At 42.6% G+C, this 16,388-nt stretch overlaps 1 long non-coding RNA gene across 3 annotated transcripts in view; it reads left to right on the top strand.

The window, feature by feature from the left end:
* Positions 1-505: 505 nt before the first annotated feature.
* LOC132244249 (uncharacterized) overlaps positions 506-16,388 on the top strand; it is a 53,066-nt gene continuing 37,183 nt past the window's right edge. For all 3 annotated transcript variants that reach the window (XR_009455840.1, XR_009455842.1, XR_009455841.1), the window contains exons 1-3: positions 506-4,174; positions 6,958-7,103; positions 13,253-13,389. This is a non-coding gene — a long non-coding RNA (uncharacterized LOC132244249). The remainder of the gene's footprint in view (positions 4,175-6,957; positions 7,104-13,252; positions 13,390-16,388) is intronic.

Genomic DNA, 16,388 nt, shown 5'->3' with positions numbered 1-16,388 from the left:
CCCCCCCCCCCCCCCCGCCAGGGGTCTGCCCTTTAAGAAAAAAAAAAAGTAGAAAAAGCCCCAGGACTCATCACTCCTGGTGCAGCCTCTGGGCTTTGGGGGCTTGTGCAGAGCCCCCCACATGGCTTGGGGCAGCGGGGATTGCCCCCCCCCACCAGGAGCAAGATGAGTCCGGGGTTTCTTTGGGGGGGGTCTTAAAGGGCCAGAGCTGACCTGTGTGGGGCACCTGTGAGGTGGATAGGGGAAGGGGGGATGGGAGAGCCCCCCCCATGCAGTTGGGGGGGCAGAGAGGGTTGCCCCCCCCCCCATGCCCACCAGCACCTGCGAAGCCAGGACTTTTTTCCCCCAGGTGCTGGGAGCTGGGTGGGGCAGGGCAGCCATTGCTGGGCTGGGAGAGTGGGCAGGGGATGGGCCTGGCCTGGATGACTCAGAGATTTGGCCGAATCAAATCAGGACACTGATTCAAATCACCAAATCGAATCGCTGTCCCCCAAATCAGCTGAATCCAAAGCAAATACTACCCACTTTGCACAGGCTTGTTGGCTACCTATTCCTGCAAGTGTTGGTTTGCTTCAGTATCAGCTCTTGGCTCCTCCAACTGGGAACACTTCTGGTTCCTCTCCTTAGCTGCAGTTTGTTCAGGTTAATTTGTAGAGTGAATCATTACAATTCAGAAGCGTATTTCTTTAGTGGCTTTAATGTGGCACTTGCATTATGCCTTTGAACAAACAAAAGTGTAAGTTATTACACTTCTTGCACAGCTACACTTTAAAAGACTGCTTTATGAGGAATATTTCAAAGGATCACAGCCAAGTGCATGCAAAGTCCCATCAAAGCAAATGGCAGTAAGAGCAAACAGGCGAGGCAACAGGTACCAGCCAAGGTCTTCTACAATTGATTTTTCAGGTCTGAATTGGCAGCCTCAGACACACTTCCAGCCCCTCCGGGGGCTCATTGGAGTTCTGCTGCTGTTTCCTCCATCAGAGACAGTGTCCCTAGGACTTACTTAAGATGGCAGCTGTTGGCACTGCTTCAGTACAGGCAGGAGTCTGCTTTACTGCCTGCTGTCTTAATGACACTATGCACAATGCTACCAAGTGGGGTTAGAAATATGATGTACAGGGACTGACTTTCTGGAATGGCTTCCATTTTGTCTGGCATGTTTTTGCACTTGCAGATATGTGTTTCTGTGCCCAGGTTTCTGTGCGTCCAAGCTTCTGTAGTGCCTGTTATGTGCATACTGTAGATCCAGACTTTCAAATAACCCTGGGACTCCCTTCCAAATGCTATATCACTGACTCTGCCTATTGTGTACTTCTGGATCATACTCCACACTCTACAGTAGGTGTAGTTCTAGAAAAGGGGTCTATTCAAAGCCTGCTTAAGTCGCTGGACGGAGTCTTTTCACTGACTTTAATGAGCTTTAGAACCGGCTCTTACAGTGCTTTCATTTTCAAAGGCATTGAGCTATTGTTGAGGTTCAAGGAAAGCAAAATGCTCTTGCTAATTCCTTGTTTTAGACTCATGTTCCTTGTGCTGCATACATTCTTAAGCTGAAGGAAAGAACCAATCAAGTCCTATTCTTCTTGTCTCTGAATATCCACTACCACTGGGAAATAGTCTATGCTGTGTGGCTAAGAAAAATTCATTCAGAAGGCCATTTCTTTCAAGGCCTTGCTATGATGTTCACTGTTATTTTCAGTATTGCCATTCCAAATCTTCATATCAGCCCTCAAAATAAGCAGACAAGCATATTAGGCGTCTAAAAGTGTATGTTCACGGCTGTTTTAAATGACTGTGGAAACATTTCTTATGCAGATGATAATAGTGAGTACAGCCAGAGAGGTTCCCTTTCAACTCAGGAAAACACATTAGTGCAAAATATACAGTTGTGTTAGGTACTTGGTGCATTAAGATTTCACAGAAAGGAAATCTAGATCTTTCTAAGTTTGTGGGTTTATTGTTGACATGGTTATAAATGCACTGTAGAAACTATTTACAATTTAATTCAAAGCGCTAGTCATTCACTTTTTTTTGCAAAGCAAATGCATCTTATTTAGTTGCCCAAATTAGAGCTGCTTAATGCTTAAATGAGAATGCTGTGAGCTTTTGAAGATCTGTACCAAAGTATAGAGTGCAAGAGGTGCCTAATTTTGAAACACTGATGTGAATAGCAGGGCATACATGCGAGTAGATATACTGTGCACGTTGTCTGCCTGTTTGTGTTGAATGTATGACCCAGTTAGCTTCTTTCCCAGCCATTTCATAGAATCATAGACAATTAGGGTGGGGAGGGACCTCAGGAGGTCATTTAGTTCAACCCCTTGCTCAAAACTTATTTATTTAGCCCCAACTAATTGTCCTACCCAAGTCTTTTTTATAGCCAGGTCTTAAAAACCACCCAGGATGCAGGGTCCACAACATCTCTGGGTAGCCTGTTCTAGTGCTTTACTCCCCTCCTTGTGAAAGAGTTTTTCCTAATATCTAACCTCAAATTCCCTTGTTGCAACTTGAAACCATTGCTCCTTGTTCTGTCATCTTCCACTGCTGAGAACAGTCCGGCTCCATCCTCTTTGCAACCACCCTTCTGGGAGTTGAAGGCTGCTATCAAATCTCCTCTCACTCTGCCCTTCTCCAGATGAAATAAGACCAGTTCCCTGAGCCTCTCCCTATAAGTGATGTGCCCCAGCCCCCTAAATCTTTTCATTACCCTCTGTGGGGCTCTCTCCAGTTGTTCCATATCCTTTCTGTAGCCAGGGGATGGGAGCAAAACTGGACACACTATTCCAGATGTGACCTCACCAGTTGTGAATAGAGGGAAGAATCACTTCCCTCAATCTGCTGGCAGCACTTCTACCAATGCATCTGTGTGTGTCATTAGCCTTCTTGGCAACAAAGGCACACTTTCTGGCTCATATTCAGCTTCTTGTCCATTGTAACCCCCAGGTCCTTTTCTGCAGAGCTGCTGCCCAGCCAGTCAGTCCCCAACCTGTACCGGAGCATGGGACTGTTCTGTCCTAAGTGCAGGACTTTGCACTTGTCCTTGTTGAACCTCATGAGATTTCTTTTGGTCCAATCCTCCAGTTTGTTGAGGTCTCTCTTAATCCTAGCCCTACCCTCCAGCGTATCTACTGCTCCCCCCACCTTGGTGTCATTTGTTGGTTGCCCCTAACATACCATTTGTACATGAGGTTATGATTCCATCTATTTAAAGTATATGTGCATATATTTGGTTGTAAGCCCTGTTCCTGAAAGTACAAAAGCATATGAATAGCTTCGCTGGAGGCCGATACCAGAGATCACTTTTTTGGGAGCCAGTATAATCCAATTTTAGCTACGTAGCTACACTTAAAATAGTCAGAAACAGTTTTTCATTGCTTTTAAGCCACTGAACATGAGAAGCAACAGGGGTTAGGTAGGTCCTTGTACTGTATACTTAGCAGTGATAAAATAGTTCACATATTCCAAAGCTGTTTTGGAGGAAAAAAAGGAAAGCTGTATTTGGACAGTGTTAATAAAAATGAGCAGCTAAAATATAGAGAGGAGAATATAGACTGTAGGCTAAGGAGTGTGACACTTTCCTCTCATCCATTATTTTCACTGGACCGGTGTTCTTTGGGGAATATGAAGAATGAAGACCAAACCTGAGGGAATGCAGGTGATGAACTCATCAGGGCTTGGTTCACTTTCGTGCAGAAGGCCATGATGATATGCCTTAGAATAAGTAGCACTTTATCATGATCCTTGCCTTTTTATATAGCACTTTTCCATTTTACAAAAGGAGTCACAATCTTTTTCTTTGTTATGGCTGGGGAAACTGAAGCAGAGGGAAGTGAAATAACTTGGCTCAGTTGACCCGGTGGGTCAGTAGCAGAGCTGAGAATATGCATGAGGTCTCTGGAGTCCTGTAATTTTTCCCTTAGATTCTGTTACTTCTCTTAAGTGGTGCCTCCTTGAACTCTTGCCTGCCCACAGGGTAAATTTCTTGTGCTAGTGAATGTCTTAAACAATACTAGAGAAACAAGGCATTGAAGATACTGTGCATTTTCTTATGCTTTTTGCGGTTCACTTCTGGGTCTGCCGCTGAGCACACTGGAGAGCCCCCCGTGCGCCTGTGAGATGCCCCATCCACCCCACCAGCTCAGCATTCATGAGTTGTGCCTGGGACCTCAAGGTATGTAGAAAAAGCATATAAAGCTATGTCTATGTCCAAATCACTGATTCTCCGAATCAAAATTGAATCTTCAGGTTTAGATTGGGCTGAATCAAATCAGGACAGTGATCTGAATCACAAAATCACTGTCCCCTGAATCCAGCCAAATCCAAATTGAATACTGCCTGCTTCGCACACCCCTACTCTTTGGTATAGTTTTATTTGTTGTATTTTTTTTCTTATAGTTAATGGGAATAAAATTATACCACAAAACCATACCAATGGCTACCAAAAAGTTGTCAGCTGGTATATTTTGAAGAAAAACCTCTGCTGAAAGCTTTGAGGATATTTTAAGGCTGTCGTTTTACTTCTAGGAAACTCATCCAGAGGATGAAATTCTGGTTGCATTCAAATCCATGCTAGTTTTGACTTTGTCTTCTATGAGGCCAACATTTCAGGTAGAAATAATTGAAATCAGTGGAAAAATTCCCAGGCTTGTTTCATCAGGCTGCCAATTGGTACGAATCTCAATTTTATACACACAGAGACCCCTGCCCCATACACGGAGAGCACCAGTCAGTCGCTTGATGTAAAACGTGTCTGGGCACTATTCCACTGATTTCAAGCAATGGTTATCACATTGGTTAGACTAGTCGTGCAAGCAGTGGTTTCCATTTTTAAATGTTTATTTGCAAGAGTAAACAGGCTTGGAATATTTCAATCTAACTTCTTCTAGGTAGCATGGCCTCTTTGGGGAAAAAAAAAATATTTAGCCAACCACTTGCTTTATTTCACTTGAAATGTTATATATATATATATATATATATATATATATATATATATATATATATATATATTATAGTGTGTGTATCCTCTTAAAATTTCAAACTCAGTATTAATTATAGGTTAAGAGCATGTCTTGCTCTGTGTAGATATTTTAAAAGTTGGATATTAAAACAAGCTCCATCATCTCAAAGTGACAGTTGACCTTCTTAGAGACACATTGATTGCTGCTCCATTTTTGTGCTAACCTTGGCAAACAGAATCCTACTTGTGTTGGGATGAAACTTGTAAATGTCCCTTCACACTCATGTCCTCTGGGTTGAAATTTCTTCCAGGACCAGGGTCCAATATTTCCCCCTTTCTTTTCCTTGCCTTTTTCTCCTCTTCTTTAGGTTGCAAGAAGTTAAAGCTTTTATACATAGGAAAGCTTATTAAGACAGCCCTGAGTTGCACATGCCTTTGGTGAAAGAAAGCCTAAGTCAAGAGCCCTAACTTGAAAAAAGGAATTCTTTCACTGCGGGACATGTACAAACATTATTCCAGACAAGACTTTGATAGTATTGAATGACAATGGAAAAACCCCCCAGTCTTAAAAGGCCTTAAAACTCTGCATGAATTAAGCATTAGAACACCATGTAGGAAGCATGTGTTCTGACTGGAGAGGAGAGCAGCCACCTGTGACTTGGGAACTCATTTAGGTAACTAATTGTGATTGACAACTAGAACCTAGTCTTCAGCAGCAGGGAGAGCTAGGAATGAGGAAGGGGGAGTAGCAATACTCTCCATCATCTGCGCTCTTGCTAAGCGAACTTTTTTTTTTTTTTCACTGTGAACCTTGGTTGAAGTTTGAACAAAGAAACACCATTGTGTTGTATAATTCCTACTTTATGTAGGTGATTAGGAAGAGCTCTTTTGCAACAGGAAACAGACTTCATCCTTATTTAGTTTGTTCTGTTAAAAAAGACAACCATATATTATTTGGTTTAAAAAATGCTGTGACTAGAACTTTTTTCCATGCTTGGAACACTTGGAGAGTGATTAGAGAGAAGATTTTTTTTTTTTTACTCATTTTACTTTTTTCTATCTTGAGTTGAGCTGCAACAGTTTCAAGGCACTGTATCAAGTCTCAGCAAGTGAAGTAGAAAAAGGAACAAAAAATCTGCAAAGGTTTTTTACACCTTTTTTGCACTTGCACCTTTTGTGTATGTGTTATATTACACACCTGCCTCCCTATATAGACTCATACATAAGGTTTCATATAAATCTTTGGGCTTGGACTTGATTCTCCTGTTGTTTATACTGGGGGGTAGGGGGAAAGAAATGAGAATAACTCAACAGAAATAAAGGATTTACATCAGTGTAAACCCTGAATAGGGCCCCCCTTGTGTTTAAAGGGAGTGAGTAGGTTACTGGAAGACAGCTCAAGGTTTCCTTCTAATGCTTCAAACTAGTAATGGAAAAAAAGGGCTCAATGTAGTGAAGGAAATCATACAGAGGGGAAGGTGTATGTGATTGTCTCTAGTGGGTTATGGAATAGAGAAAATCCCACACAATTTACTGATTCGTTTTGATGCACTGGCTGGGGGAGTAGTTAGCTGATTGCACAATTTCACAATGATTACACACTTAATTTATACAACACAATTTTATTTTAAAACTCTTTGCTACGTATATAACACTGCTTAGCTTTAAGAAACACCACAAACATTAAAAACACAATAATTACATATATCAGAAACAATGCTCCGAATGCACTTCCTTCCCAAACAATACTATAAGAATTAGTGTTACAAAACAACTACAATTACAACTAAAAGTTAAATTTGAATCAATACTATTATTTTTCATATTATACTTACACTCCTAGAATTCCGAGAAGCCAAATACCAAAATATGTTTTCATTCCTCAGTAGTACGATTTAATGGGTTGGCCTCAGTAGTACGGTTCAATGGCCTCGCCTCAGCAATACGATTCAATAGGCTGGCCTCAGCAGTGATAGGACTAAATCCCCTTCCTTCAGTCTCTTTCAGGTGCTCCGCGGCTTCAGCGTGAACTAAGAGATTCGTGTTCACGGAGAGGGTGGTTCAGGTGATCAGTCTGATCCGGCCTGCACTTGCGATTCTTCCTTCGTTGTTCTGCAAGTATAGTCACCTCCAAATTGGAACAGTGAGTTACAGTTTTTATTGAGTGAGCTGCCTTCAGCGGGCTCCTCCTACTCAAACCTGTCGCTGCTCCCAAATTTGGGCTCGGATCTTACTCAACAGGTTCTTTTGTTAACCATTTTAAATTACCTTTGGGAAACTTCCATATCACTGCAAATGCCCTTTTCTTACCGATCTGGTCAAAAGGCCTTAAGGTTTGATCTCTCGGAACTCAGGATATTTGCTCTCTTTGTAAAAGACTTCTAAAGATAAAATTCTAATTAAGACTTTAAACAAAGTCAGGACTTTTTGCATGTAGTCCAAAAACAATGACTTGGATAAGGAGATAAATCTTATCTTCTTCCTGAACCTGGCTAATGGGCAACCTTTACAAACATTCAAACTATTTCATTCAATATGACAGTGATGTGGAAGGTTTCAAAGTCCTAATGGCTTCTTTGTCTCTATATAGCATATAACATTATGTTGCAATACAATAAATGATAGGGCACTCTCTGTATTCTCTCTGTGCAATGGGCAAGGATTTTTTATGTCATTCTTCATTCACAGCCTGCTACACTGTATAAGCATAGATGCTGGCTCTGTGACATCAAAGGGAAAAAAAACAATCTTTTTATTGCTGTTAAGCAGATTTGCCACAAATTCCGTTTCCACTAAAACATCAAAACACCAAGAACAAGGCCACATTCCCCTCAAGGAAATGGATGGGGAGAGAGAAGAAGAAATGTCCTGTGTATGTTGTCATTTGTTTTAAACAATTTTGTCTAGGCATTCATGTTATATTCAAGGCTGTAAGGCTAGGGACAGACACTACACAGAAACCAGTTTAAGTGATCACAAACTGGTTTAAACCTGTAACAGAACAGATGTTCAGTGCACTTAAACCAGTTTGAAAATGGCTGAAATGGTTTTGAAATAAACCTGGTTGAATGCAGTATCAGACTTAACAGATTTGGATCAAACTGGTTCATGCAATGTCTGTTCCAGACCCCTTGCTGGTTTAAGGTAAATCAGACACCCCCAGCATCCTGGCATGCTCTCTGGGCTAGGTGGGGCTCTCTGCTGGACAGCAGGGCTGGCCCCTCCCCTCTGGAGGGGCCAGCCCTACTCTCTGCCAAGCTGTGTGTTGGAGCTTGGCAGAGACTACAGGCATCTGTCTGGCTTCCCCTTTGCCACTCCCTGCTAAGCAGGGATTCTGCCATCCCTTACGCAGACGCACAGCATTAGCTAGCAGACCACATGCTGGCTGTGGTGCACGCTGTGGCAGACCGGACAAAGGGAGAATCAACAGGTAGCTGGTAATGTCCCTGTGTTGTTTTCTTAATGAGGTGGTGAACACCGAGTTAGAGGAGATAAACACTGTTATCAATTCCTGGCTGGGCACTTCTCTAAAGCTGTCCTTCATTATCAAAGACCACAGACGCTGCCAAACAAGTGCAGATCTGATTTTCTATTATTAACAATCAGGCTGGTAAACTCAACAACTGAGATGTTCAGAAAACAGATCTTTTATCCTAAGTCAGGGTAAATAAAAAGCATTTATGAACTGCTTCTCATGACAAAATTCCAAAAAAATAAGAGTTCAATTAAAACGCATCATTTTACTACAGTATATGCATTTCATTTTAGTTTCAACATTTTTAATAAAAAACATTTCAAAGAGTTCTCATATGAACAAATATTTTGTCTAAAAATATTTAAATTAGATGTTATAAAATACACCTCCGACATATTTTTCAAAGAGGAGTTTTGTCAAATTTGATAAGACTTCATGAAACCAATCTGTTTTCTCATAATCATAGGGCATTTTCTACCAAACATGGTTTTGAGGAAATTTTTCTGCCTGGATCTGTTAGAACTCTGCTGACTGACACTTCCAGAGCAGCTAGCCTCTGTCATTTTACCCATTCCAGCAAGGGATCTGGGACAGACATTGCATGAACCGATTTGAGCCGAATCAGTTTAGTCTGACACTACATTCAACAAGGTTTATCTCAAACTGGTTTTGGCCATTTTGAAACTGGTTTATGTGCATTACACATCTGTTCTGTTAGAGGTTTAAACCAGTTTGTGATCACTTAAATTGGTTTACGTGTAATGTCTGTCCCTAGCCAAAATGATTTAAATTAAACCAATTCACTTTCTGTGTGGAGTCAAGACTTTAGGGGCTGTAAAAAATTATTAATTGGTCAATCTGGTGGATTTAATAATATTGAAGGAAACTTTCATAGATTCATAGATGTTAGGGTCGGAAGGGACCTCAATAGATCATCAAATCCGACCCCCTGAATAAGCAGGAAAGAGTGCTGGGTCTAAATGACCCCAGCTAGATACTCGTCTAACCTCCTCTTGAAGACCCCCAGGGTAGGGGGGAGCACCACCTCCCTTGGGAGCCCGTTCCAGACCTTGGCCACTCGAACTGTGAAGAAGTTCTTCCTAATGTCCAGTCTAAATCTGCTCTCTGCTACCTTGTGGCCATTGTTTCTTGTAACCCCCGGGGGCGCCTTGGTGAATAAATACTCACCAATTCCCTTCTGTGCCCCCGTGATGAACTTATAGGCAGCCACAAGGTCGCCTCTCAACCTTCTCTTGCGGAGGCTGAAAAGGTCCAGTTTCTCTAGTCTCTCCTCGTAGGGCTTGGTCTGCAGGCCCTTGACCATACGAGTTGCCCTTCGCTGTACCCTCTCCAGGTTATCCGCATCCTTCTTGAAGTGTGGCGCCCAGAATTGCACGCAGTACTCCAACTGCGGTCTGACCAGCGCCCTATAAAGGGGAAGTATCACCTCCCTGGACCTATTTGTCATGCATCTGCTGATGCACGATAAAGTGCCATTGGCTTTTCTGATGGCTTCGTCACACTGCCGGCTCATGTTCATCTTGGAGTCCACTAGGACTCCAAGATCCCTTTCCACCTCCGTGCCACCCAGCAGGTCATTCCCTAGGCTGTAGGTGTGCTGGACATTTTTCCTCCCTAGGTGCAGCACTTTGCATTTCTCCTTGTTGAACTGCATCCTGTTGTTTTCTGCCCACTTGTCCAGCCTATCCAGGTCTGCCTGCAGCTGTTCCCTGCCCTCCGGCGTGTCCACTTCTCCCCATAGCTTTGTGTCATCTGCAAACTTGGACAGAGTACATTTCACTCCCACGTCCAAGTCGCTGATGAAGACATTAAAGAGTATCGGTCCAAGGACCGAACCCTGCGGGACCCCACTGCCCACACCCTTCCAGGTCGAGACCGACCCATCTACCACGACTCTTTGGGTGCGACCCTCTAGCCAATTCGCCACCCACCGGACTGTGCAGTCATCCACATCACAGCCTCTTAATTTGTTCACCAGTATGGGGTGGGATACCGTATCGAAGGCCTTCCTGAAGTCCAGGTATACGACATCCACCCCTCCTCCTGTGTCCAGGCGTTTCGTAACCTGGTCATAGAAAGAGACTAGGTTGGTCAGGCACGATCTGCCCGCCACAAACCCATGCTGGTTTCCCCTCAGCATAATTTGTCCTGCCGGGCTCTCACAAATGTGAGCCTTGATAATTTTTTCAAATACTTTACCAAGGATGGAGGTGAGACTGACCGGCCTATAGTTGCCCGGGTCCTCCTTCCTCCCCTTTTTGAAAATGGGGACCACGTTAGCCCTTTTCCAGTCCTCCGGGACTTGGCCCGTGCGCCACGAGCATTCGAATATTCCCGCCAGTGGCTCTGCAATGATGTCGGCCAGTGCCTTCAGCACCCTCGGATGGAGCCCATCCGGGCCTGCCGACTTAAAGGCATCCAGTTCTTCCAAATGACTCTGCACCACCTCAGGATCTATGTATGGAAGTCTGGCGCCTTGCTGCTGCCTCTCTACAACCCCAGTGAGAGACTTGTCGTGCCCCTCGCTTAGGAACACTGAGGCAAAGAACTCGTTGAGGAGTTCAGCCTTGTCCCCTCTATCTGTCACCAATTGCTTCTGCCCATTTAGCAGGGGTCCTATTCCTCCCTGGGCCTTCCTTTTACTCCCTATGTATCTAAAAAACAATTTCTTGTTGTCCTTTACTTGGGTTGCCATCCTCAGCTCCATGGTAGCTTTGGCCCGCCTAACTGCCTCCCTACAAGCACGAGCAGAGGAGGTATATTCATCTTTAGTGATCTCACCCTGTTTCCACTTTTTATGTGCTCCCCTTTTGGCCCTTAGGCTGCCCTGGATTTCTCTGGTCAGCCATGGAAGCCTCCTGGCCCCTTTCCCTCTTTTGCCTCGCTCGGGGATCGTCTTGCTTTGTGCCCAAAGGATCGTTTCCTTTAGGCACAGCCACCCTTCTTGGGCACCCATCCCATCAAAACTCCTACTCTGCAGTGCTTCCTTGACTAGTCGCCTGAGTGCAATGAGATCAGCTTTCCTAAAGTCTAGCACTTTCACCCTACTAGTTACCTTACCCACTCGCCATCATATGTTGAATTCTATCATAAGGTGATTTCCTATTGATAGTATTCAGAACACGTTAATACCAGCGTGTGACAGTTCAGAATGTATAGCCCGTTTGTTAAGAAATCTTGAAAATACCATTGACAATGTTGAAGCTATTGCAACTAGTGAGCGAATGGAGTTGCATTTGTTATGGATTTATATTAAATGTCAGACAGCATCCCATTGCCCCAAATCCCAACGTGGCAGGGCATCTTTTCTTTCCTACTTGTCTCCTTAGACTGTTCTCTCAGAAGAGTTTGCAAATCAGCCTTGCCAAAACAGAGTAAGTTCATCTTTACTCTAGTTTAAAAATTAATGGGGTACAGTGGGAGGAAAAAATATACAGGAGATTTCTAGGCTTGAGGTTTAATTTCTCTCTTGTCATTTACACTTCTTTCTGAAGATGTTTCATCAGTTTAAAACATTCATTTTAATCCTACTATATAAATGTTTCTGTCTGCATAAAAGAATATGATTGTAAACTGTTTCTTACTAGCTTCTCAGTGACTCCAAGCCACATACAGAAAGGTTAGCTTTCTATAAATGAGGAGTCCCTAATCGGACATGAGGTTTGGCTAATAAGTTTTCTTAAACTCGATTTGGTTGGACTTATGGCCTCTACTTCCTTTGAAGTCAATGGAGCTGCAGATGCTCAACAGAGGTGCCTAAATAATAGAGCTTTGTTTCGAGTTGACTCAAGGTTTCTGTTTTACTTTGAGACAAAAATACATTTCAAAAGGGAAAATGAAACCTTGTGCTCCAACAACAGTGAAGCAAATTATTTTTAACCTTTCAAAATCCCCCCCCACCCACACACTCCTTTTTTGTGTGTCCAAAACTAGTAACCTGATATGACCCCAATTCACAAAAAGTTTTGCCCTATCCCAAAACTGCCTGTTTTTGGCAAAGTATTCACCAAAAATATGTTCCCTTGTTTTGATGTTTATTAGTAAAGAGTGATGTCTTACTTTTTCCCGTTACTCTCACCCCCTTGATTGGAAGCAGAAATACCACTGACGATGCTAACTGTGCGGCCCTTTCAGTTACCGTTGTAATTATAGGCAGTTTTGAAAGCCTGTTCTCACACGATTGCATGTTTTGAGATTAAGCAACCACACCTACTTGGGTATTTAATCATACGTAGTACGTAACTACCTGCTCTGTAAATGGATAAAGCCAGTACTCCAGGTTTAGACTAATATAGCAAAATTTGTAATCTAATAAAAGTCAAATTTGTCATTCTTGCTCCTTTTGCTAACCTTTTTCTACATTTCAGTTTGACAGTGGCACACTGGATAAGGTGTACTTTTCTTTGCACTTAATAATAAATGCCATGCTATTTTATAGTTTTCTATTGATTTTTGGACCTTCTTCACTTTTTGCTAATTCTCTCCCCAAAGCACATTTTCTCATGCATCTGTTTTTAAGAAAATAACTTACTGACAAATAAAAATATTTTACCTGCCTATATGGTGCTAGGATTGGTATATTTTAAACTGAGACTGTTGTTTTCTGACATGAGCTGCAGTTTGTGTCTTCCTCTTGAGTGTGCACGCACAATAGGAGAAGAATTTATTGTCATGTAATTATTCACGTAGACTGTGTGTGTGTGTGTGTGTGTGTGTGTGTGTGTGTGAGAGGGAGAGAGAGAGATGGAGAGGGATCGAATACTGATGTTGTTTTTCTTTTCCTTCTCTAATGACAGGATGCTGATTCTACACAAGAGGCCTCCCTTTGGACAATTCTTGATTTCAGAGATTAGCAGATCCCCAAATACACCAATTCAGTTCTCTTCCGCTTCTTCCAGAAGACCATCTTCCTTTGAATGCTGCTGCAGGAAAGGTATGTGCGTACACATGAACAACACTGAATATTTGAAAACAAATGCCTGGACAAGAGAAGAGTTCAGACTTGTGTGGGAACAGTTATGTTCCTGTATTCACTCCTCATCTACCTTTAAGCCTACCTAAGTACATATGCAATCAATAATGTTTTGTTAGGCAACCTTTGTCTGTCAGAAGGCAAAGAGAAGGCTAAATCAGTGAAAGAGTCATTTAATAGAAGTAACATTTAGTAGAAAGTGATGCAGCCCTTGTTAGAACACCTTCTCAAGCGTAATGGAGTTATGTATTGTGGGTAAAGAGTGAGGGCCAGGTTGTTTTTTGAGTTACCAAGGTGTAAATTAGAACCAACTCTGTGAAAACTGTTTTGCATAAAGGGACTCCTGGCCCGAGGGGCACTCAATGTAAACAGTTAAAATAGGAAAACTTGGGAGCGGGCAGTAAAGTCACATAGCTGAGGTCATACAGAGCACCTATGCATGAGCGCGGAGGCTGCTCTAATGCACTGAAATTCCAGCGAGTCTTCCCAGCAGCAAACTGATTTTAAAAATACGAGAATAACACTTGTGTTTTATGGCTAAATACAGACAGTCAAAAAACCCAAGGCTGAATTGATTCCATTTTCACAGGTTAGTCTAAGCTACATAGATTGAACTGATAAGCAAATGAGCAGACATTCACTTCTGATTCCAGAAATGCAGCTATTTGCCTGCAGTAGCCCAAGGCGCTAGACTACACCTCCCCCTGCTCAGCTGGAGCAGGCAGCTTGAACCAAGGCTAGGCTGTCCACCCTGTGATTGGGGGGGCAGCACTTTTTAGGTGAAGTGCAAAGCATCCTGGGATGCTGATGAACTGAGAGTTGACTTGATTCTGGAGAGGATCTGGGACAGAAATTCAATAAACCGATTTAACCTAAATTAGTCGAATCTACTACTATATCTATCCAGGTTTATCCATTTTCCAACGCTATTCACTATCCCTGTCTGCCTTTTGTGATGTCCATTGAGAGCTTAACCCACTGACCGAGAAGCAAGATCCCCAAAGATCAGCAAATATCAGAACTTTAAGGATGAGAGATGTGCAAGAGCAGTGTGCATGTTATAGCTAGATAGATAAAATAAACATGCACACTGCTCTTCTACACCTCTCATCCCTAAAGGTCTGATATTCTTTGTCAGGTCCTTGAAATCTCACAGACAAATGCATGCATGTCAGTTAAGATAGGTGCATCATTACCATCACTGTAAGGAAGTTGTGACAATTTTGAACAAATGATCCAGTAATAGGCTGCCAACCAGAGAAGGTTGAGCAATGCTGATCTAAAGCATGCTAGGATCAGAAATGGTGTCCTTTATATTCTGTTTTTTTCTTGTTGTTGTTTTGGTTTTTTAAAGCTTTTAACAGGGAAGTCTTGTGTACTGAAATTACTAGCTCTGCCCACCCTGCTTTCTTTTCCTCCTTGCAAGTATTGCAATTTAAAAAGTCAGTGCTGCCTCCCCTGCATTTCATCTCCCCATTAGGTGGGAGACTTGACCAACTGACCTTCTAAATCAGCTTGCACAAGAAACAAGGTGAGACAGTAGGAGAAAGGAAACCAGAATATTTCAGTCTACCTACAAATTGTATTTCTACACAAACTTACTGCTTAGATAAGAACAGCCCTCTTAATTTAAGTGCATCCAAATGAGTGTAACCCAGACTGCAAGAGGACAATGAATTGCCTTTGTCTCCATCAACACACTTGGTAATCCAATTTAAAATGTACATGGAAGATTTAACAGAAGTAAAGAGAAACTTTTTCCAGCAGCGAGTCTGCTGAAGACAAGGAGTAAGGTTAGACTGGTCAGAGTAAGTGAATCAAAATCTTTTCCTTCTGCTCCTTCCAGGTTCAAGTGCCTAAAAGGGTGCTTTGCTAAACTCCGTATTCTCCAATTGAAATAAAAATTGTTCACCTTCATGCAGAAATTAGTAGGTTCTGCCCTGCGTTAGGTATGCACCAGAGTGTATGATTATAATCGTATCTTCTGGGCTTTAAAATCTGCAGTCTCGGTGTAGTGCTATTCACTGGAGTGATGGTTTAGTGATGACTGTCTGAAGCAGACCCTCCAGCAACAGTTATTTATAGCAGCGTGTAGGGTCACCCTCCTTTTGCCTACACTCCTAATACCATACTTCACAGGCTGCTTATGGGGGTGATGCACAAACACTTTTAACATGAAGAACTTGAATTCTGCAGCCCATGAGAGGCTTTGTAAAGATTTTTTTTTTTTTTTTTTTTTTATACCACCACACAACTACAGCAGGTACCTAACCCCCTTAGGTTCATCTGCAAATCCCTACCTATATTGCTGCTATGAAATCTTTTCACCCACCTCTGAAGTTCTGTAACAAGAGCCTTATGGCTAATGAAGTTGTCCAGCAAACACTTTTATTTTTCTAATACAGGCTGTAACTATTTCTATAGTATGGGAATGAAGTGTATTGGCAGAGGATGTAAAGAATCCCATTACAGTCCCAGGGGTACGGTTCAGAGGTGGTTAGCTACATTAGTCTGAAGTCAGGCAGCAGACGGCATTGTAGCACCTTTAGATACTAACTGGTTCAGTGGCACCTGCTTTTTTAGGCAACCATCTGTTCTGTCAGATGCTACAAATGGGCTCAGGGAAGGGTGGTGTGAGCCTTGCTCATTGCTCGAAGGCTGCCTCCAGTCAATCCAGCTGCAAATAAATAGGTGGTCATGCAGGCTGGAGAGTGGAAAGTAGGCAGATGTAGTTTTAGCCACATCACTGTCCTGTGCTGTTGGCTACAGAAAGTCATGTGTTGTAAGCATGGCAGCCTGATGGGCTGTTAGCCTCCATCAGACTTGCATTCCCTTACAATAAGATTTCTGTAGGAAAGTGTTGGTTTTTCCTTCTTTACATATTATACAGGAATTTTCTGAGAGGACCTACAATGGTGTCCCCCTACCCCCACATAAAGTTTTTGCTATTTTTTTAGCCT

This window comes from Alligator mississippiensis, chromosome 11 (assembly GCF_030867095.1).
Source record: "Alligator mississippiensis isolate rAllMis1 chromosome 11, rAllMis1, whole genome shotgun sequence".
Classification (NCBI taxonomy): Eukaryota; Metazoa; Chordata; order Crocodylia; family Alligatoridae; genus Alligator; species Alligator mississippiensis.
The sequence above is the reverse complement of the archived record's forward strand: the minus strand, read 5'-3'. Positions and strand labels throughout refer to the sequence as shown.